Source organism: Solanum stenotomum, chromosome 6, assembly GCF_019186545.1.
Source record: "Solanum stenotomum isolate F172 chromosome 6, ASM1918654v1, whole genome shotgun sequence".
Lineage (NCBI taxonomy): Eukaryota > Viridiplantae > Streptophyta > Magnoliopsida > Solanales > Solanaceae > Solanum > Solanum stenotomum.
In genome coordinates, this window is record NC_064287.1 from 46,727,617 (window position 1) to 46,752,692 (window position 25,076).

Below are 25,076 nucleotides of genomic sequence, written 5' to 3' on the forward strand. Positions count from 1 at the left end.
GTTAAAACGTTCAATGAAGGCTCTTGGAAAACCTTAAGGACTTGCTTGCTTCTAAGCTTGACTTCACTTGACTTGGGAACTATCTTTCCTTGAAAATGGAATTATGAATTCCAGGTGTTCGATCACATGTTATGGAGGGATTCTTAAATGCTTAGACGTACTTTGGAATGCCGGAATAACCATACAACATAGGTATAATACTTGAGAACATGCATGAGAAAGTGAGAAAGAATGGGGGAAACTTGGCTGAGACTTCAGGTTTCTGGTGACACAGGTGGAACCTACGGATGCCATCGACGGACCGTAGATGGACTTACGGTCCGTAGATCGCGTCAGAGATTTTCCCCATAATTCATTTAAGAAAATGACTAAGTATTGACCTACGATCCTGACTTACGGTCCGTAGGTCAGGTCACGGACCGTAGGTCGCGACCGTATATTGAAGCCCCAAAAACCCAACTCCTGATCCGATTGAAGATTGACCAGTACAGACCGTCAATCGATCTACGGTCCGTAGGTCAGGCCCGTAGATGGGTACCGACAGCCCATAAACTTCTGCGAATTGATGGTGAATCAAACTTCAAAAGGGTCATAGCTCTTAGAATCATAATCCCCTCAACATACAATAGGTTTCAACTTAAATGCACAACCCAATCAAGTCTCACAACGAACAATAACTTCAACAACATCTACAACAATATCAACAACAACTAACAACTTCGACACTTCAACAACAATTCCCAATCTTTTCTCAAATCATGGAATAAACTTGGTGTGTGTGAGGGAAAGGATCAACCCACACAAAAAAACTCACATACCTATTAGGGATCACCTCCGACGACAATCCACGACGGAAACTTGTTGATCTTCTTTCTCCTCTTCTTCTTCTCTTCTTCTCCTCTCAAGAACCCTAACTTTTTCTCTTTAAAATGGGATAAAAGAAATGATCCAAATCAGCCTAACACACCATGTAACCTCAAGAGAAATAATTTGGGAAAAGACCAAAATGCCCCTAAATTTCCGGACGGATTTCCCTTCCAACTGCCCACCTTCTAAAGGGCGTAACTCCCTCCTACGAACTTGGAATCGAACAAACTCGGTGGCGTTGTAAAGGTCATTCCACGAGCTTCGCAACCATAACTGGAACTACTCCTAAATCATCCTGAGCTAGGAGTTACGACTACTCAAATTTGGCCAAAAACTCATTTTTTTTTCCATACTTAACCAAATTTCCAGATTTTTAAATTTTTCCAAAAAATGACTTTTTCCAAATTTCAAGCTCCTTCAAAGCCACTTCAAATTGTCGGATGTTACATTCTTTGTGTCGAGACGTAGATTTGATGGAGGAGATTATGGAGAAGAGATGCAAGATCCTAAAGATTTTGTGAAGAAGGTGGACAAATTTATTTTGTCAGAAATTCAGGCCAAGGGGGAGATTTGTTGGGGTTTATTTGCCCTGATTTCTTACCATAAATAAGTTTTCCTTTTAGGAAAATGTTTTAATATTTTGACTAGTCCTTTTGTTGTAGGAAAGGTTTTAGGACTTTATAAATATAGGTTTGTTCCTTCTAACTTAATTAGCATTCACAATGTAGTCCTAGGGTTTTGAGAGTTGCGGTTATGGGGGAGAATTTTGTGTACCTCCTTGTATTCCGAGTGAATTGTTTGAGGTTGTTTCTCTCTATATTTTGTACTCTCATATTTATAGTGGATTGTTCATCTCCTTTGTGGACGTAGGTCGATTGACCGAACCACATTAAATCTGTCTCTTTTGATGTGTTTCTCGTTTGTCTTCTTACTCGTGGTCTTTCGAGGTTTGTTTTGCTAGCTTCCGCATTACACCTGCTTATTTCGGTCCTAACCGAAGGTTGCCCACCCGAACTACAAAATGTGAGTCTAGCACTTGCAAAAAGGTGCAAAGGATTGCCTCTTGTGGTTATCTTGGCTGCTGGAATAATTAAAAGGAATAAAATGAATGAATCTTGGTGGCGTGAAGTTAAAAAAACTCTATTTTCCTATCTTGATTGTGAGACTGAAGACTATAGTCGGGTAAGTATGTTTTTAAGTTATGATAACTTACCCGATTATTTAAAGCCTTGCCTTCTCTACATGGGGGTGTTTCCGGAAGATGTGATTATACGAGTGCCTAAATTGATAAGTTTACGGATCGCAGAAGGATTCGTGCAAAACAGTGAATCTGGGAGATTAATGGAAGAGACAGCTGAAGGTTACTTGATGGATTTCATCCACAATAATGTGGTAATGGTTTCAAAGAGAGGATATAATAGTAAAGTCAAATACTGTTACGTCCATGATGTAGTTCTTCACTTTTGCTTGGAGAAGAGTAGAGAAGAAAAGTTTATGCTGGTAGTGAAGGCAAACCATCACCAGTTTCGACCTTATGATTGGAACGGAAGTAGAGTGAGCTTCAGTTTCAATAATGAGCGTTCCAAGTTTGCATCTCTGAGATCCAAAACAAGGACGAAGACTTTCTACCAACACTTGAGGTCACTGATAACGACGGATGGAGTAGGTTATGATTGGAATCCCTTCCATGATGTTTATCAACTGAGACTTGTTAAGGTCTTGGATTTAAGTTGTCATTGTGTGGATCTTTTGTGGTCAGCTCAATTGCAACCACTAATTCACCTGAAGTACCTCGCATTTAACACACTTAGCTTTAATTTTCATCCAGAATTTCATCTGCCCCATCTGGAAACTTTATTTGTGACTTGTAGTTTCAGGTCTACATTGTTACAAGCCAATTTTTGGAAAATGGAAAAATTAAGGCATGTTGAGATTACTAATGCTGAATTTGATTTGGAAAACAAGAAGCAGGGGATATTTGAAGAATCCTCTAAATTGGAAAATTTGAGGACATTTGGAAAAGTTGTATTTCCAATTGATCAAGTTGATAGCCTGGATGTGTTGTCACGGAGGTGTCCTAATCTTCAAGAACATCACATCTCTGTTCACAACGATAATGATTCTGCAGAGATTTGTCTCAAATTGGAGAGCTTTAAGCAGCTTCACATACTTCGCCTTTACATTAGGTCGTCCCAAGCTGTATCCAAGTTACAGTTGCCTTCAAATTTAAAGAAGTTGTTACTATACAACATTCATATAGAAAGCACGATTCCTCTCATTGCGGGACTACCAAATCTAGAGAATCTCCGATTAGCAGCTGGAGATCTTATTCAATCCAAAGAATGGTGCCTTGGAGATATCACATTGCATAAACTTAAGATCTTGAAACTGGTGTCATTAAGTATCTCAAGGTGGGATGCCTCGGAGGAATCCTTTCCCCATCTCGAAACACTTGTGATAAAATGGTGTGATGAGCTCGAGGAGATCCCCATTAGCTTTGCTTATATTCCAACACTGAAACTGGTTAAGTTGATTCAGTGCAAGAATAAATTTCTGGAGGCTTCAGCTGAGAGAATCAAGGAAGAAGTCGAAGCGATTGAAGGATGCGACCGTCTTAACCTCATCATTATGGAAGTAAGTAGAAACAAACTCCTATGTGCTGTTTTTGAGTATCTACATGCATCTAATTTGATAACACTATGTTCAATACCTGATAGCTGGTGAAAATCTGTGATTCAAGTAAGTGCTTGTCATTTTACCATGGTGGTCTTTCAGATTAGATGCTTGATTTCTATTAGTTACTCCATGTCGATCTCAAAATGACGAGGATGTGTTTGAATTTGACAATAGAATTAAAAGCACGGGCAGGGTGGATGGAGTTCTTTCTTAGCAAATTGTTGTAGCCATGCTCGCGCTGAAGTCTGTTCTGCAGCTAGCCGAAACGCCCATCCTCTTATATTTTAACACTGTTACTGATTGCTAAGTTTTTTTCGATTGATCATAGACTCTTTTCTGTCATGTTTCTCCTTTTTCTGTATATATCAATGCTCAATAAGAAATCACGAAAAAATGTCGAGCACTGTCTGGCAAGTGATCCGTTGCAAAGGTATGACATTTCCTTCATTCCATTTTTTATACAAAATGAAAACTTTCTTGTTTCCTCCTCATTTTCTGTAGAGAATTCTGACAGTAATTATGAACTCATTTTCTCTTCTACAGATATAGGAAATAAAAATTTGGGAAAATGCATAAGTACCCCCCAGCCTATGCCCGAAATCCCAGAGACACACCTAACCTTTACTAAGGTCCTATTACCCCCCCGAACTTAATTTATCTATAATATTCTACCCCTTTTCGGCCTACGTGGCACTATCCTTGAAAAATATGTCAACATGCGCTGGGCCCACAAGATAGTGCCACGTAGGCCAAAAAGGGGTAGAATATTACATATAAAATAAGTTCGGGGGGTAAAAGGACCTTAGTAAAGGTTAGGTGTGTCTCTGGAATTTCGGGTATAGGCTGGAGGGGTACTTATGCATTTTCCCTTAAAACCTAAATTCAGAAAATATCACAAGCTGGATTGACTTTTTTTTTATAAATAAACGTCTTCGGATAATGTAGGAGAGAAATTCAGCCTTTCCTCGTATCCTTTGGTATGTTGTTTCAACTGATTGATTTGACATTCATGACTGATCTTCAGCATTCTTGATCCACAATCTTGTTTAGTTTTTTTCCCTGATGGATCAATTTGCAACCAAAAAGAAAAGAAAAAGGCAGCCACGAGTCATAATTGATCGCTTTTTCTTTGATTCTTGATCAGGTAATTGTTGTGATGACTGATGGCTGAGGAGTTGACAGGAGTGTGAAATGTACTTCAACATTTGAATGTGTCCATGATGTATGCTTTCTGTTGCAATTGAGTGGTGCCATCAAGAATGGCGGTGTTTTAGTGATGAATAGTAAGCTGAAGAAACCAAAGGTTACTGTTGTTGAGGCTGCTACAATGGTTGACAACTTTGATCTAGATATTTTTCTTGTTGATATATCAGTGAGTTGTGAATATGAAAAATCTGATCTGTTGTCTCATCGGAGAATTTTATGTTGGATTCTAAATGTGTATTGTGGAATTCTTCTGTGAAGCTAATTTCAAATCGTTGATGCCGAGTTTAACAGTAATGTTAGTGAATTTTATGTGTTTGTGAGTATTCTAAAAAAATGTCAATTATATGCAGATTGTTAAGCCTCTTGCCAATTTATCTATTTGTGTTGGCGTGGGACGGGGGGGGCTCTCTATTCACAACCGATGTTGTGGAGATATTATTTTGAGTTGAGTTGTAATAAGTAGCAATCTGAACTTTTTGTCATCATTTCACCATTGAGATTGTTGAGTTCTGGCTGTTGGATCAAACCATTCAACCATGTGAAGAGATCATTTGGTGGGACTAAAGAAGGTATTGTAGGTTTTTGAGATAAGTATATTTCTTGAAGTGGTTCGTTGAATTTAGTACATCAAAATGGTCGAGTTCTACATCTTGGTTCCAGCCATTTAATCCTGCGAAGAAATCATATGGTTAAACTAAAGAAGGCACTACAAGTAGTTGAGGTAAGTATTCTTCTTGAAGTGGTCGTTGAAGTTCATAGGAAACTCATTTGAATTTAGTACATTGAAATTGTCGAGTTCTGTGTATTGGTTCTACCCATTCAACCCTGCGAAGAAATCATTCAGTGGAACCAAAGAAGGTACTGCAGGTGGTTGAGGTAAGTATATGCTTCTTGAAGTGGTTTGTTGAAGTTCATAAGGGACTCGTTCAAATTTAGTACATTGAAATTGTCGAGTTCTGGTTGTTGGTTCCAACCATTCAATCTTGTGAAGAGATCATTCGATTCAACTAAAGAAGGTACTACAGGTGGTCACTACAATAAATAGATAATTATTTAGCGGCCGGCACTCGAAGACCATTGCTTGCCCCCAAGCGAATCCTTGGCCTGGCTTTCTTAACTCAGCGGAAACTTAACTCGACAGCATAACTCAATGCAATGAAAGGTTATAAAATAACCAACTGATAAAAATTTGGCCAAAAAGGTAACTCGAGTCCCAAAATAGAATATTTACATATATACATAGATGAAAGACTCAAAACCAACTGATTGATTGTCTATGAAGCCTCTATATCATTGAGATGGATGTTGGGACAGACCCCGCAACATCCTAATAAAACAAAACTAAGAGAACAACATAATCGAGTCCTCAGAAACACAAAGAGGCTCACCACTAACTCTGAAGTGCTCAGTTAGATCAACGGCGTGCTGAATGCTGACCCTGGGTACTTGTGTCTGCATCGTCATAAGATGCAGGCCACCTGCCATCAGTACATTGAATGTACAAGTATGCGAGCTGGAAAGCTAAACCACAACTTAAGCTTGGAAAGGAGTACAAGGAACTCTTACCTTGGCTCTGTTTAACTCTTGAATAACTGAACTCAATAAATAAAGCAATACGACACATGCAATATATAAAGCTTGTAAAACAGTGTAAACAACTTAGCTTGTTAAAGATAAAACAATAACAGCTTAACTTTACTTATACAAAAGTAATATAACTTTAGTGGGAGATTCTTTAACCGACAATCACCACTATGAGCCCTAGTGGTGATACAACGTTTTACCTCACGTTGCCCAAGGACCATCCTATACCTTGCCGTGATATAGGAAGCTAAATTTACTAAGTGGATCCACTAGCTTAACTTTACGTGATCATCTAAAAAGTATGACCCGTTAACTCCCATGTTGGCGCATGGTTCTTATGGAGAGTTGAGTTAATATGAACTCGTGTCCCCAATTCGGTGCTCAAGACTACTCCAAAAAATACTTAGCTCATAAGTGTTTTAAACACATCTTTCTTTATTTGAGATAATTACTCAAAACTTTACCCGAAGGCTCACTTGGAAACAATGTTCCTTTTTCTTGAAAACTAGCCCAAAGGCTCTTTTGGAATCATAGTTCCTTTCTTACTCAAATGTAAACTTCTTTGGGAATACATAGATCCCTAATAACTTTTGAGAAATGAACTCAACTTTAAACTCTTAACTTAACTTGAAACTCTTGACTCTTCACTCTTTACTCTTTACTTGACTTGAAACTCTTGAGCCTTAAAATGAAGTTAAAACATTCAATAAAGACTCTTGAACAACTTTAAAGACTTGCTTTGACTCACTTCTTTAACTTCTAGACTTAACTCTTAGCTTCACTTGACTTGGAAACTAACTCTTAACTTCACTTGACTTGGAAACTAACTCTCCTTGAATTGGTATCATGGATTCAAGGTGTTTGATCACGTGTTATGGACGAGTTCTTGACGTTTAAACGTACCTTGGAGTGTTGGAAACAACTATGAAACATAGGTACAATACCTAGGAACATGTATGAAAAAGTGGGGAAGGAATGGGAAGACTTGGCGCTTTTGGCGCTCTGAGAGGCGCGGAGCGCCAGACCTCAAAGGTCAGAAGGGTCTGGTTGGGGCTTTGGTAGGGGCGACGCCCCAAGGGCTGGACCTCAGAGTCCCTCTTGGGGCGCGCTGGCTGGCGCGACGCCCAGCCCTTTTCCCGAAAACTTGAATTTTCTCCTTCATTTTTTCCATCTCTAAACCTCCCTTACCTTCAATGGTTTCAACCCCAAACACTAAGGATAATAAAATCCCTCAACATGCAATAGATTCAACTCAAAAACTCCACCGGAAACAACACCATACCAACAAGAACTTCAACACAACACAACTACAACTTCAACAAACATCATCACAAGATTTCAACAACCACAACTAAATCTTTTCTCGAAATTAAACGAGCTTGGCGTGTGGGGGAAAGAACCAACCCAACACTATGAACTCACATACCTTAATAGGGATCACCCCCGAAGAAAACCGCGACGATCTTTACGAAGTTTGCTTCTTCTTCTCCTTTCTCTCCTTTTCTCTCAAGAACCCTAGCTCTTACTCTTTTTAAAAAGGGAAAAACTGATCAAAAAATCAGTCTTACACCTTAATATATATCCAAAGACAAGGCTAGGGAAAAGACCAAAAAACCCTTACAATTTCCGGACAGACTTCCCTGCCAACTGCCCAACTTCCGAAGGGTATAACTCACTCATATGAACTCAAAAACGAGTAAACTCAGCGGCGTTGGAAAGACCATTCCACGGACTTTGCAAACATGACTGGAACTACACCTAACTCATCCTGAGCTAGGAGTTATGACTGTTCAAAGTTGGCCAAAAACTCACTTTTTTTCCCATACTTAACCAAATTTTCCAGATCTTTAAAACTCTTTCCAAAAATGAAAATTTCAAATTTTAAGCTTTTCCTAGTCATCAACTTGCAAGATGTCACACTTTTGCACTCTGAATACAATAATATTAACTCAATTGTCACTAAATATTTCTACGACATAAATATTTTTGCTAAAAGAAAAATCTATTGCCACTAAATGCCTATTTTTCTATAGTGGGTTGAGGTAAGTATACTTCTTGACGTGGTTTGTTGAAGTTCATTGGGGACTTATTTGGATTTCGAACATTAATATTGTTGAGTTCTAGATCTTGAATCCAACCATTCAACCGAGCGAAGAAATCATTTGATGGAACTAAAGAAGGTATATCATGTGGTTGAGATAAGTATACTTCTTGACGTGGTTTGTTGAAGTTTATAGGGAACTCATTCAAATTTAGGATATTAAAACGGTTGAGTCCTAAATCTTGATTCAAGTCATTCAACCATGCAAAGATATCATTTGGTTGAACTAAAGAGGGTAATTCAGGTGGTTGAGATAAGTTTATTTCTTGAAGTAGTTCCTGGAAGTTCATAGGGAACTCATTTGAATTCAGTTTATTGGAATGATTTCTAGAAATATATTGAAATGTTCCATTCAACAATGGAACTCAAGAATGTGTGGCAATATGTTTATAGGCACCTAATAGAAGGAAGTCAAAAATCTGAACACGAGACTAATAATCCCATGTTCAAAATTTATGCTAGCACCTTATTGTGAGAAAATCTTCTCTCAATCTTTTGTATCACCATAGCAAGAGTTTGAGATTAATAATAAAGATTCCAGTTATTGCTTGTGCCATGTGCTTGGGATCCATGGGTTCGAGACGTTTGTTGGGATATGTGATGTGACATTGGTTGTGTATAAGAATGAAATTTAGATGGATTTGGTTGCTTTTCTAAGTTATGTTGTTGTTCTCCGGTGAGTCTTTGAACCTCCTAATCAAGTTGTGAGGAAGAGAGGTACAAAAAGCATAAAAGAAATTAACAAAATAGTCAAAGTAATGCTATTGATAAGTTTATTAGGCAAAGAACATAAATTGGATGGATGGATCTTCATGCCACATTTATGGAAGTTGTGCAACAACTTGGTGAAGGTGTTGAAATCGAGGAGGACGGATCTTCATGACACATTTATGGAAATTGTGCAATAACTAGGTGAAGATGTTGAAATCGAGGAGGATGGATCTTCATGCCACATTTATGGAAGTTGTGCAACAACTTCGTGAAGGTGTTGAAATCGAGGAGGATGGATCTTCATGCCACATTTATGCAAGTTGTGCAACAACTTGGTGAAGGTGTTGAAATCGAGGAGGATGAATCTTCATGCCACATTTATGCAAGTTGTGCAACAACTTGGTGAAGGTCTTGAAATCGAGGAGGATGGATCTTCATGCCAAATTTATGCAAGCTGTGCAACCTTGGTGAAGGTGTCGAAATTGAGGAGAATGGATCTTCATGCCACATTTATGGAAGTTGTGCAACAACTTGGTGAAGGTGTCGAAATCGAGGAGGATGAATCTTTATGCCACATTTATGCAAGTTGTGCAACAACTTGGTGAAGGTGTTGAAATCGAGAAGGATGGATCTTCATGCCACATTTATCCAAGCTGTGCAACAACTTGGTGAAGGTGTGGAAATCGAGGAAGAGGGATCTTCATGCCACATTTATGCAAGCTGTGCAACAACTTGGTGAAGGTGTCGAAATCGGGGAGGAGGGATCTTCATGCCACATTTATGCAAGCTGTGCAACAACTTGGTGAAGGTGTCGAAATCGAGGAGGAGGGAACTTCATGCCACATTTATGCAAGTTGTGCAACAACTTGGTGAAGGTATCGAAATCAAGGGAATGGATCTTCATGCCACATTTATGCAAGCTGTGCAACAATTTGGTGAAGGTGTTGAAATCGAGGAGGATGGATCTTCATGCCACATTTATGCAAGCTGTGCAACAATTTGGTGAAGGTGTCGAAATTGAAGAGGATGGATCTTCATGCCACATTTATGAAAGTTGTGCAATAACTTGGTGAAGGTGTCAAAATTGAGGTGGAGGGATCTTCCCACATTTATGCAAGTTGTGCAACAACTTTGTGAAGGTGTCGAAATTGAGGAGGATGGATCTTCATGCCACATTTATGCAAGTTGTGCAACAACTTGGTGAAGGTGTTGAAATTGAGGAGATTGACAATCCAACTACAGAGGTGATAGCATCTAAGCAGTCCTCAACAACAAATCACCCAAGAGTTTATTGTGTAGGTAAATATGATTCTTGAAGCGATTCATAGAATTTCATAGGGAATTCATTTGAATTCTGTACATTGGAATGATTAAATATATTGAAATGATGTCCATCGTAATAAGTGTCAATTTGATTTTCTATCATTTTGCCGTTGAAATGGTTGAGTTCTAGATTTTGGATCAAGCCATTCAATCCTGCGAAGAAATCATTTGGTGGAACTAAAGAAGGTACTTCAAGTGATTGAGGTAAGTATGTTTCTTGAAATGGTACGTTGAAAAATAACTTATCTATTAGAGAGGATTTCATCTCCTCTATGGTGACATTAATCAAAGGGAAATAATCTGCAAGTGGAAGTGCTTTTTTATTTCTCAATTACAAGTTCTTAAATGGATAAAAGTTATATTAATAGCAGAAAACTTCAATTACTCCTAATTTTTCTGATCTAAACAACTCCACTAATCTTGTAGCCTAAAGACCAGAAAATAATGTATTTAACTCCTAAACACTAACAACAAACAAACCACTAACGCACAATAAACTAGTAATTGTATATATTTACGTAACTATATAGTTGAATATAAGGAATAAATAAAATCAATTGAAAAAAATATGAAAAAAGACGAATAATAATAATAATAATGTTTGTTTGAGAACTTTTTTGATATAAGCCAGAGGAACTTCAAAAAGTTATGTATATTTGAGAAATGTTTTAACGTAAGATAAGGAAGAAAAAAAGCACGTGTATTAATTTATTTTAAATACAAGGCAAAGAAAATAAGATTTTTTTAAAGACAAAACACACACACACACACACATATATATATTTGTGCCTCCACGTAAATAGAGTGTGACTCTGAAATTTCTGTGATAGTTTAAAAGGGTATAAGTTGACCAAAAAGATGAATATAGAGTTATTTTTAGCAAAATAAGTGTAAACAAGATATTTTTTTAACCTTTTCTCATAGTTCACAGGTATTTTAATTTAAATCGTTTTCCTATTGGAATAAGGTAATTAGAGTAGGGTTGCGTATCAGTCGGTTCGGTTTTGAAGTTTATCGGTTCAACTAATCGATTATCGGTTTGTAGCCATCCTAAACCGTTAAGAACCATTAAGATATTGGCTTATCCGTTTATTGGTTATTGATCATTATCGGTTTAACCGTTAAGATTTGACACAAAAAATAAATAATTGAAAATCACTTAGAAACATGATGACAAACCAAATAAACCATGCACATGAGTTGATAAATTGTATCTTGCTAAAAAACAACACTAACACATTGTAGAATAACTGTAAGTTTGAGACTGTCAGAAATAAAAATATGAAACTAAATTCTAAGGCAAGGTTTTTATTAGGGCTGTCAAAACGGGCCAACCCAGCCCTACCCCGCCCAAGCCTCGCAGGCCAAAGAATTTGATGGGCTGGGGTGGGCCGGCCCTTCATTTCAAAGGGCTGTAAAATGGTCAACTCAGCCCAACCCCAGAAGGGTCAAGGGTTGGGCCGGGCCGACTTTTTTTTATATGTCAAATCAATGTCACAAACAATAACATTGTTTCTATAATTCTAAATAAAATCTAGCGATAAATATTTAAAGAAAAAAATAATAATCTCTTAAGTAAATAATATCTGAAAAACAAACTAGTAAACTAAAGAACACTTCTGACTAAAACTTTAGTTAGCAATACATAATTACTTAAAGTATTTTGTTAAATGAAATCAAGAAACTAATTAATTGTTGAAGCCATAAAACATTCTATCACATATAATATAAATAGTGTCTACTATCCAAGTTTTATATTCAAAACTAAATAATAAAGAAATTCATGAGGTAAGCTCCTTAGAAAAACTCCATAAACACTTATTTAGGTTTTCTAGTTTTTTATTCTTATTTTTTTAATAATTATTTTAATTAAAATTAAATAATTTGGCCCATGGGCCGACCCTGGCCCGGCCCCGATCAAGCCTCAAGGGCTAAGGGCCTAATAGGGTTGGGCTTATAAGCCCCGGTTTTAAACGGGCTTGTAAAATACTATCCCAACCCTACCCCAATAACAGGTTGGGTCGGGCCGGCCCCATGGGAAAAGCCCTTTTTGACGGCTCTAGTTTTTATATACCAAAATGGAATAAATTTAATTTATTAATTTACTATCGGGTTATCGGTTAACTCGTTAAGAAAAAACCTCAAACCGTTAAGTACCGTAACCCGATAATAAAAAAAAATCAAAACTGTTAAACCAATAATCCATTACCAATGAACCAATCACTTTTTTTTTGTTTGGATTATCGGTTTCGGTTCGGTTTTGAACAACCCTAAATTAGAGTTTAGAGTTTAGAAAATCTTCTTCTTCTTAGTTGATTATCCTTATATAGAGATGTACGCCAAAGCCCTCAACATAATTTTGTAACAAATCTATGGCGTCTAAAGGAATATTTTCCGTATTATCAAATGATCTCTTCTCGGAAATCATTTCTTCTCTAAATCTGAAATAAAGAGCGACAACTTGTCTTGTTTCGAAAAAGTGGTATCAAATGATAAAATCATTGAGCGATCCCAAATTTGTATAAATACAACGTGCAAGCAGAAATTTATGTTCTAAATCTTCTAGAAACTTCTTAAAATTTCACCCTGTTGTCAAATTTGCTACTGACATTTAACAGAGTTTATTTGCTTGTACCAGATTCTAGTATTTTTTATTCTTCGTTCGTAAATCTTGAATCGAGATTATTAACCATTCTGCATTTAAAATATTGCACTATTAATGAGGACTATTTTAGTTGGTTTCCTTGTTTGAAAGAGATACGTTTTAATCGCGTTCATATTTATACCATAACTCTCTCCAAACTTATCTGTAAGTGTCCTTCAACCATGTGAAGAGATCATTTAGCGGAACTAAAGAAGGTATTGTAGGTTGTTGAGATAAGTATGCTTCTTGAAGTGGTTCGTTAAATTTCTTAGGGAACTTTTTGAATTTAGTATATCAAAATGGTCAAGTTCCAGATCTTGGTTCCAACCATTTAACTGTGTGAGAAGAAATCATACCGGTTGAATTAAAGAAGGTATTGCAGGTGGTTGAGGTAAGTATTCTTCTTGAAGTGGTTCGTTGAAGTTCATAGGAAGTCATATGAATTTAGTACAGTGAAATTGTCGAGTTCTATGTGTTGGTTCTACCCATTCAACCTGCGAGGAAATCATTCGGTGGAACCAAAGAAGGTACTGCAGGTGGTTGAGGTAAGTATTCTTCTTGAAGTGGTTTGTTGAAGTTCATAGGAGACTCATTCAAATTTAGTACATTGAAATTGTCGAGTTCTGGTGGTTGGTTCCTACCATTCAACCCTGTGAAGAGATCATTCGATTCAACTAAATAAGGGACTGCAGGTGGTCACTACAACAAATAACAAATTTTGCGATAATTATTTAGCAGTAATAATATAAGTACCACTTTATTATATTTAGTGTCAATAATATAATAAAGATATTTATAATATTATTGCATTTAGCATACTGAATTCAATAACATTAACTTAATTGTGACTAAATGTTTTTACGACACAAAATTTTTTTGCTAAAAGAAAAATCTGTTGTCACTAATGCCTATTTTGCTATAGTGGGTTGAGGTAAGTATATATCTTGAAGTGGTTTGTTAAAGTTCATGGGACTAATAGTCCCACGTTCAACATCTGTGCTAACATCTTATTGTGAGAAAATCTTCTCTCAATTTTGTATCACCAGAGCGAGAGTTTGAGTTTGATAGTAAAGATTCCAGTTATTGCTTGTGGCATGTGCTTGGGATCCATGGGTTCCAGTTGGTTGTTGGGATATGTGATGTGATATTGATTGTGTATAAGGATGAAATTTAGATAAATTTGGTTGATTTTGTAATTTATGTTTTTGTAACTTTGTTTATTGGCGAATCTTTGAATCTCCTAATAAAGTTTTGAGGAAGAGAGGCACAAAAAGCATGAAGGAGATTAACAAAGGAAAAAGTCAAAGTAAGTGCTATTAATAGAATTATTAGGCGAAGATCAGAAATTGGACGGATGGATCTTCATGCCACATTTATGGAAGCTGTGCAACAACGTGGTGAAGGTGTTGAAATTGAGGAGATTGGATAGCCAACTATTGAGGTGATAGCATCTAAGAAGTCCTCAACAACAAATCACCTAAGAATGTATTGTTGAGGTAAATATGATTCTTGAAACGATTCATAGAATTTCATAGGGAATTCATTTGAATTTTGTACATTGGAAAGATTTCCATTATCCGAGAAATGATTAAACATATTGAAATGATGTCCACCATAATAAGTGTCAATTTGATTTTCTATCATTTTGCTGTTGAAATGGTTGAGTTCTAGATTTTGGATCAAGCCATTCAATCCTACGAAGAAATCATTTGTTGGAACTAAAGAAGGTATTACAAGTGATTGAGGTAAGTATGTTTCTTGAAATGGTACGTTGGAAAATAACTTACCATTAGAGAGGATTTCATCTCCTCTATGGTGACACTAATAAAAAAGGAAATAATCTGCAAGTGGAAGTGTTTTTTTATTTCTCAATTACAAGTTCTTAAATAGATAAAATTTATATTATTAACGGAAAATATCAATACTCCTAATTTTTCTGATCTAAACAACTCCACTAATCTTGTAGCCTAAAGACCAGAAAATAACGTATTTAACTCCTAAACACTAACAACAAACAAACCGCTAACGCACAATAAACTAGTAATTGTATATATTTACGTAACTATATAGTTGAATATAAGGAATAAATAAAATCAATTGAAAAAAATATATGAAAAAGAACGAATAATAATAATAATAATGTTTGTTTGAGAATTTTTTTTATATAAGCCAGAGGAACTTCAAAAAGTTATGTATATTTGAGAAATTTTTTAATGTAAGATAAGGAAGAAAAAAAGCACGTGTATTAATTTATTTTAAATACAAGGCAAAGAAAATAAGATTTTTTTAAAAACAAAACACACACACACAGACACACACACACACACATACATACATATATATATATATATATACATATATATATATATATATATATATATATATATTTGTATCTCCACGTAAATAGATTGTGACTCTGAAATTTCTGTCATAGTTTAAGAAGGGTATATAGAGATATTTTTAGCAAAAAAGTTATGTTTTTGTAACTTTGTTTTTTGGCGAATCTTTGAATCTCCTAATCAAGTTTTGAGGAAGAGAGGCACAAAAAGCATGAAGGAGATTAACAAAGGAAAAAAGTCAAAGTAAGTGCTATTAATAAGATTATTAGGCAAAGAACAAAAATTAGACAGATGGATCTTCAATTCTTCATGCCCCATTTATGGAAGCTGTACAAATGGATCTTCATGCCACATTTATGGAAGCTGTACAAATGGATCTTCATGCCACATTTATGGAAGATGTGCTACAACTTGGTGAAGGTGTTGAAATTGAGGAGATCAGCTATCCAACTATTGAGGTGACAACATCTTAGCAGTGCTCAACAACAAATCACCCAAGAGTGTATTGTTGAGCTAAATATGATTCTTGAAGTGATTCATTTAATTTTATAGGTAATTCATTTGAGATTTGTACATTGGAATGATTTCCATTTTCTGTTAAATGATTAAACATATTGAAATGATGTACACCGTAATAAGTGTCAATTTGATTTTCTATCATTTTGTCGTTGAAATGGTCGAGTTCTAGATTTTGGATCAAGCCATTCAATCCTGCGAAGAAATCATTTGGTGGAACTAAAGAAGGTACTACAAGTGATTGAAGTAAGTATGTTTCTTGAAATTGTTCATCGAAAATTAACTTTTCTATAAGAAAGGGTTTCATTTCCCCTGTGGTAATATTAATCAAAGGGAAATGATATGCAAGTGGAAGTGCTCTTTATTTCTCAATTAAAAGTTCTTAAATAGATAAAAAAAAGAAAAAAACTATTAATAACGGAACACATAAATTACTCCTAATTATTCTGATCTAAACAACTCCATTAATCTTGTAGCCTAGAGACCAAGAAATAACATACTTAACTCCTAAACAATAGCAACAAATAAACCGCTACCGCATATATAAGCTAGTAATTGTATATATTTACGTAACTATATTGTTGAATACAAGGAATAGTAAAATTAATTGAAAAAAAAAGATGGCAAATAATAATAATAATGTGCGTTTGAGAATTTTTTTATATAAGACAAAGAAACTGTAAAAAGTTTTGTATTTGACAAAAAATTAAATATAAAGCAAAAAAAAAAAGTATGTGTATAAATTTATTTTAAATACAAGATAAAGAAAATAAGAATATGTTTTTTTAAAAATAAACAAAAAAACATAAATACATAAAAGGCACATGTATATCACAACAGCTAATTGAATTGGATTTACCTCCACATTATCACATAAAATGCAAAGAAATATAATTTTTTTGTTTAAGTGTATTAGGAACTTGTTAAAATAGAGCGTGACTCTGAAAGGGTATAAGTGAACCAAAAAGATGAATATAGGGATATTTTTAGCAAAATAAGTGAAAACATGATATTTTTTTAACCTTTTCCTATAGTTTAGGGTATTTAAAATCGTTTTCCTATTAGAATAAGGTAAACAGAGTTAGAGTTTAAAACCTTCTTTCTCCATAGTTTTAAGTTGATTATCTTTATGTAGGCCAAAGCGCTCAACATAATTTTATCACAAATCTATGGCGTTTGAAGGAATATTTTCCGCGTTATCGAATGATCTCGTCATCCAAGAAATCTTTTCTTCTCTAAATATGAAACAGAAAGCAACAACTTCTTTTGTTTCGAAAAGTGGTATCAGATGATAAAATCATTGGATGATCACAAATTTGTACAAATACAATGTGCAAGTAGATATTCATGTGCTAAATCTTCTAGAAACTTCTTTAAATTTCACCCTGTTGTCAAATTTGCTACTAACAATACTAATTTAACAGAGTTTTATTTACTTGTACCAGATTCTGGTATTTTTGATTTTTCGTTCAAAAAACTCGAATCAAGATTATTAACCATTCTGCATTTAAAATGTTGCACTATTAATGAGAACAACTTTAGTTGGTTTCCTAGTTTGAAAGAGACCTGTTTTAATCGCGCTCATATTAATCCTTTAACTCTCTTCAAACTTATTCATAAGTGTCCTTCGATTGTTGAGTTAACTTTGATACGTTGTTGCTACCTTTTTCGCATTTCAGTGCCTCATCAAGATCAACTTAGGAAGGTTCATGTGAATTATGATAATAGATATTTAGAAAAACTAGAAATAAAAGCTCGAAATCTGACGGAGTTTCACTTGTTTAATTCATCATTGTCAGTGGAAGTTGATTTGCGCGCTTGTACTAAGCTACAAATCCTGGAATTAGATTGTCAATACATTCCCATTGGATTTCCTGAAGATTTTTCTTTTGAATTCCTGTGTCTAAAATCTTTATCTCTTCGTTTATTCAAAAATATGGAAAAGATCAATCTTTTGAGTTATGAACTCGAGAATTTGACCTTAAGTGACATGCCTGACTTGGATGAAGCTATCATTGATACTCCCAATTTACGTTCGTTCAAGCTAATAAATATGGAAAAAGTCCCAAGCTGGTGTCCTGTAGTTGGTTCAAGGCTAATGGAAGTTGAGATTGGATTGAAGAATGCTCGAACAACCAATAACTTGCTTGAGTTGAGAGTTTTTGTTGGAAATTTGGGCGGAAATATCTCGTTGTCCTTTGACACAACTGTATTAAAGGTATGTACTAAATTATCTTGGTGTTTACTCGTTATATCTTTGTGTTATTTTTCTTATCTATTTGTTGTTTAATGTGTAATTGTTAATTTGTGTTGAATCACGTTTCATTGTTTATGAAGGAAGTAAAATCTCGTTCGAAAAATCTTTGTAACAACATTGGACCACTTTGTATCAAGCACATGACTTTGGAAGTACTCTCTTAGCTCGTACCAAATATATGTACAATTTCATAGATATATGTAACGAAAATCTTCGAATTGAGTACATCAACAAAATTAGTTCCTACTCATTTCGCAAACTTGAAATGAATTTTTTTTAAATCTCCCTCGTTAATATTGTTGCTTTAATAATCATTGCTTCATCTGCTCATTTTTACAATAACGTAGCTCATTTCTCCAACTGATCATACAGTAGCTCATTTCTCATTTTTCGAAGGCAAGCCACGTTGGCCTTCGAGTAAGAGTAAATTAAAGTATGCATTTCTACTGGAGAATCAGTTGACAGATTCTGTTAAGGTGGCTTTTAAGAGAGCGTTTGATAAATGGTCGAAAGTAACTCCATTAACTTTCAAAGAGATGGATTCTTATAGATTGGCGGATATTCGGATCGGGTTTTTTGTCAGAAACCATGGAGATGGTAACCCGTTTAATGGACCCATCACCCATGAAGATTTTGGCACACGTGTTTGCACCTCCAACGGGGTTTTTCCACTTAGACGGCGAGGAGAATTGGGTGGTTGACGGCGAGTATTTGAAAGAAGGGATGGTGGATCTTGAATCGGTTGAGGTTCATGAAATCGGGTATTTATTGGGTTTGGATCATTCGTCCGAAAAAGAAGCAATTATGTTTCCGACACTTGAAGATGGAACGAGGAAAGTGGTATATTGATGGGTATAAATGTTATACGAGTCAAACCCGAATTATAATGTGTCAAGTACTGTTTACACACACCGTCAAGAGAATGATATTAGTGGATACTCCACTTTTAATTTTTTGCCGAATCACCAATTAAACTCAAATTGGCTAAATTCTTAATTCCAATACAATTATTGTATTTCATTTGGCCAACTTTTCAATTGCAAAATCTAACCAATATTTTACTCCTCTTAAAACCCTCCGTTCAGCCAATTTCTGGACCAAAATCGGCCCAAATCTCAGCCCAATACATTCCCAATACATACACACAAGATACGTATACGCGTCTTGTTCTTATTCGTCTACACTGCTTATGTTTAACTTCTTGCTTAAAATTTGTCCAGTTAAGAATTGAACTAATAATGTTGATTTTTGTTTACATATTAATCCATGAGGGTGTGAATTTGTGGAATTAGCTTTCCTCCCTAAAGTTTCTCTATTACCGTCTATATCTTATTTTGTTTCTTAGTTTGTTATTTTCGTCTAATATCTCATGAATTTGTTGTACATTTGAGTTCACTTTTTTTTATATCATAAACTGATCGATTATGTTTAGCTTGGTTGTTCTAATCACAGTTTGAATTTTTGCATTACGAGTAGGATGAGACCTAATCGCCTCGAGTCATTCCCAAATCCAAGTCCGAAGGGACTAACATACAGACCAGGAGGATGACATACATATATATAAGTGCTGAATATACAGGTGGAAAGGGGCTGATATACAGTCATATACATCTGATATACACAAGATGTATGTACTTCGAAAATGGGCTAAATGGCCCAAAACGTGGCAGCGACCAAATTCCATGGGCAGAGAGGATTTGGTTCATTATTTCCTTTAATTGTCCGATTATTTTTTCTTACAAATTGTTTGTTTTGATTGTTGTGTTAACCTTAACTTTAAATAATTTAATTGAATCCCCTAAAAGATGAACCAATATCTTTTGTGTTGGTTTATTTGATTTTATCAATTCTTGTCTTTAGTTCAATTAAATCTTTGGTCAAATCGTTGCTATTTTTAATTGGTCAAATTATTTCAAGACATCTTTATTTCTAAAATGATTCAAATGCCTTTTTCTTACTTAGTTATTTTGGCTAAAATTTTATTCACTTCCAAATTATTTTAAAAAGTGTATTTGTCAAAAGATTCAATTGTTTTCATTTTCTCAAAAAAAATTAGTCAAATATTTTTAGTCAAGTCGTCGGATAACCACGTGTTGGCGGCTACTTCAAGTGCTAATACCTTCTTAAAGTAGAAATAAGAACCTTTTACCCATTTTCTCTAAATTTTTAAAGGTTTATCTGTTAGAGTTTTTTTAAAATTAAGTTTTCTTAATTTATTTAAAAAAATTAAGTGACGACTCTTTTTCTAAGTATTTTTCTTAAATTGTTCTATAGGAAGGTACAATCGCGACATAACAAATATGTCAACAATGCCAAACTTGAAATTGGATCTACGCATGTTATCATCCATACCCTTCTAATTAATTGATGATTGCCCTTATTCTTTCTTCACCCTTGTTAGAAAAAGTATGATAGTATCAACCAAGAGCTTTATTTTAACGGAAAACTAAGTCTATGTCCCATAAGAGCAAAATAATTACAAACAAATACCCCATTTACAATTTATACCCCAAAACTATCATGTTGGGAAATGATCTCCTCTACAATTACAATCCTTCCTAAATTCTCCTATTCCCCAATTTTATGTATAAATTTTAAATTAAAAAAACGAAAAGCTACGTGATACAATCTGAGTTCATTTATTTGTAATATTCTCACGTAGAAAATTTAGTTGATATATTATCATAATATTGAAGTAGTATAATTGAGGAACAACCACTATTTCACAAAGCTAATCATCAATCCATAATGTGAAACTTCTAAATCTTCAATGATACCATAACTTATATGACATACTGTTATAGTATCATTGAGGAGCAACTAGACATTCATGAAAATTGCACAAATACTGAATGATACCATCATAGTATATATATACACTGTGATGGTATCACAAAGGGTTTTGTAAGTCATTCAATGGTAGATGAATGATACTATCACAATATATTCATATATTATCATGATATTAAAATGATATAATTGAGGAACAACCATTATTTCAACAAGTCAATCATCAATCCTTAATGAGGGACCTTTGAAATCTTTAATGATACCATAACAATTTATTGCATAACATAAAATTGCACAAATAATGAATGATACCGTCATAGTGTGTGTGTATATATATATATATATACACACACACTGTGATAGTATCATAAAGGTTTTTCTAAATCATTCGATGGTACATGAATGATACTACCACAATATATTTATATATTATCATGATATTGAAATTATATAATTGAGGAACAACCATTGTTTCACCAAATCAATCCTCAATCCTTAGTGAGACACTTCTGAAATTCTCAATGATACCATAACAAACATTTAGGGAAGAACTACACAAATACTGAATGATACCATCATAGTGTGTATATGTGTATATATATATTGTAATGATATCATAAAGGCGAATTGGGCCTGGCTAGGAAGGGGACATACTCTGTAATAACTTTGGTAAAATGGACATTTAGGGAGTTACTTAAGGGTGGACTATGGGATGGTAATTAGTTTGTATTTGTGGCCAATTAGTGTAGTTTTCCCTTTCTTTTAGAAAAAATGGTTTGAGGCTTAAAGACTCTTTTATTTCCAAAACAATTTTGTACACAATCTGGCCCAATAAAGAGACCTAGCCATTAAAGGAAATAGAAAAAACAATATAAAATAAAACCTAAAGAGAAAAGGAAATATCTAGATGAAGAGGTGCCGTCAATTGCCTTCATCGGAGGAAAATGAAGAGGCGTCGTCAATCGCCTTCATCGGAGGAAGATGAAGAGGCATTGTCAATCCCTTTCATCAGAGGAAGATGAAGAGGCGTTGTCAATCGCCTTCATCGGAGGAAGATGAAGAGGTGCCGTCAATCGCCTTCATTGGAGAAAGATGAAGAGGCGCCGTCAATCGCCTTCATCGGAGGAAGTTGAAGAGGCGTCGTCAATCCTTCATCGGAGGAAGATGAAGAGGCGCCGTCAATCGCCTTCATCGGAGGAAGATGAAGGGGCGCCGTCAATCGCCTTCATCTTTATCCAATTAAATTCCTCCACAACGCTATGTTACCTCGAATAAAAAAGAATCTTACATTGAACAAGTCGTAGATAAGCTTCATGAGGTGACACTGTTTAACTACATCTTTCAAGCTAAGTATTTCTATCTTTCCTGAACCTTCATCTTCATTCTCTTGAAATACTTAAATTTAGTCTTATAAGTTAACTTTCTTGCATAGATTCTTATCCATGGATATGTTTACCGCAAAGATCGATCTTCTTGATCTCAAAAGCTTATGATTGGGATGCTGCAAAAGAAATCTCAGGTAAAATCAATTTTTCATTTATAGATCTGAACTCTATGGATTGAAATCCAATTTTTCTCTAATACCACCATCAAAACTCAAATTCACAAAAATATTACTTATTTTAGTGAGGTTATGTTTAGATCTGGTACTCCTCCGCATGTCTGTTTGAACAAAAGAAAACTTTAGTTCATCGACCAGTTCTGTCACTCCTCGAGCCTATATCCTGGGTGTGGCTAACAGTCGAAAATCATTACTGGTCCTAAGTAAATCCTTGGTCTGTAACATCCGGCAATGTGAAATAATTGAAGAGGCTTAAAATTGGAAATTTTCATTTTTTGGAAAGAATTTTAAAGTTCTGGAAAATTGACTAAGTATGGGAAAAAAGTGAGTTTTTGGCCAACTTTGAACAGTCATAACTCCTAGATTAGGATGGTTTAGGTGTAGTTCCAGTTATGGTTGCGAAGCTCGTAGAATGATCTTTCCAACTCCACCTAGTTTGCTTGATTCTGAGTTTGTATGAGTGAGTTATGCCATTTGGAAGTTGGGCAGTTGGCAGGGAAGTGAAGTCCATCCGGAAATTTTAAGGGCATTTTGGTCTTTTCACTAACCAATTCTTTTGGGTTATATGGTTGTGTTAGTCTGATTTATGGATCATTTGGTCTCATTTTAAAAGAGTGAGAGTGAGAGTTAGGGTTCTTGAGGGAAGAGGAGAAGAAGAGGAGAAAAGAGAAGAAAAAGCTAAGATTCGTCAAGATCGTCGTGGATTTCGTCGGGGGTGATCCCTATTAAGGTATGTGAGTTCTTAGTGTTGGGTTGATCCTTTACCCCACACACCAAACTCATTTTATTATTGATAAAAGATTGGATATGTTGTTGAAGTTGTTTGGTTGTGTTGTTGATGTTGTTGAAGTCCCTTGTTGATTTGGGCATGTTTCCGATTGTGTTGTGGGTTGAAATCTATTGTATGTTAAGGGATTTATGATTCTAAATGTTTGGGGTTGGAAACCTTAAAGTTAAGGAGGTTTAGAGTTGGAAAAATGAAGGAGAAGAGTCGAACTTTTGGGGGAAAAGGCTGGGGCGTCGCGCCAGCCAGCGCACCCCAACAGGGGTTCTGATGTTTTACCTCTGGCGTGGCACGCCGCTCAGAGCGCCAGCAGGCCCTTTCTGAGCTTCAAGGGCTGGCACTCCGCGCCTTGCGGAGCGCCAAGGACGCCAAGTTCTTCCATTCTTTTCACACTTTCTCAGGCATGTTACTAGGTATTATACTTATGTTTCATAGTTGTTTCTGACACTCCAAAGTACGTCTAAACATCAAGAATCCCTCCATAACATGTGATCAAACACCTTGAATTCATAATTCGAATTCAAGGAAAGTTAGTTTCCAAGTCAAGTGAAGTTAGAAGTCAAGCTTAGAAGTTAAGTAAGTCAAAGCAAGTCTTTAAGGTTCTCCAAGAGTCTTCATTGAACGTTATAACTTCTTTTTAAGGCTAGAGTTCCAAGTTAAGTATAGAGTTTCAAGTTGAGTAAAGAGCATAGAGTTCCAAGTTAAGTATAGAGTTTCAAGTTGAGCAAAGAGCATAGAGTTCCAAGATAAGTATAGAGTTTCAAGTCGAGTAAAGGGTATCTAGTTTTTAATTAAGTCAAGAGTTTCGGGTTAAGTCAAGAGTCAAGAGTTGAGTTCATTTCTCAAAAGTTATTAGGGAACTAAGTATTTCCCAAAGAAGTTTATAAATGTTTTCACATTTAAGATGAGAGGAAACTGAGATTTCCAAAAGAGTTTTGAGAAGTTTGAGTACTATCTCTTTTTAAGAAAAGATGAGTTTTGCGGAAGAGTTTCTAAAACATGATTAGTATGAAAAATTGAGTATGTCATCAATGTTTAAACAATATGGTCTCTAGATATACCATCAATGTTTAAGCAGTATGAATATCCCGAGTCATCAATGATCATATTAAAAAAAATATGGTTTTGATTTGTTCTTTTTAGAAAGAGTTTTCAAGTGCCTTTTTGGCTAGTTTTGAGTAATTATCTCAACTAAAGCAAGATGTGTTTAAAACACTAATGAGCTAAAGTATTTTTGGGAGTATTCTTGAGCACCGAATTGGGGGAGCGTTCAAAGAACTCATAGCCCCCATAGAACCATGTAGCCAAACATGGAATTTGACGGGTCATACTTTTTAGATTCTCACGTAAAATTAACCTAGTGGATCCACTTAGTAAAGTTAGCTTCCTATATCACGGCAAGGTATAGGATGGTCCTTGGGCAACGTGAGGTAAAACGTTGTATCACTACTTAAGCATGTAGTGGTGGTTATCGGTTAGAGAACTCCCACAGTAGAAAGAGCTTGGTTTCTCGAAAAGTTCTACTTAGTATGGATGGGGGTATGGGACTTCATTCATGCATTGCACAAGTAGACTTTGAGAGGAAGCATGGTATTTTTATGATATTATAAATATGATTTTTACGTCATGTTTTAAATAGTTTTACAAGCTTTATATATTGCATGTGTCTTATTGCTTTATATATTGAGTTCAGTTATTCATGAGTCGAACAGAGCCA

The 25,076-nt window shown here is 35.3% G+C and overlaps 2 pseudogenes; both read left to right on the forward strand.

Moving 5' to 3' along the window:
• LOC125868819 (putative late blight resistance protein homolog R1B-16) overlaps window positions 1-10,151 on the forward strand; it is a 25,591-nt pseudogene extending 15,440 nt beyond the window's left edge.
• Window positions 10,152-18,364: 8,213 nt separating this feature from the next.
• Window positions 18,365-19,220, forward strand: LOC125868820 (metalloendoproteinase 3-MMP-like; annotated as a pseudogene).
• The last annotated feature ends 5,856 nt before the right edge of the window (window positions 19,221-25,076 follow it).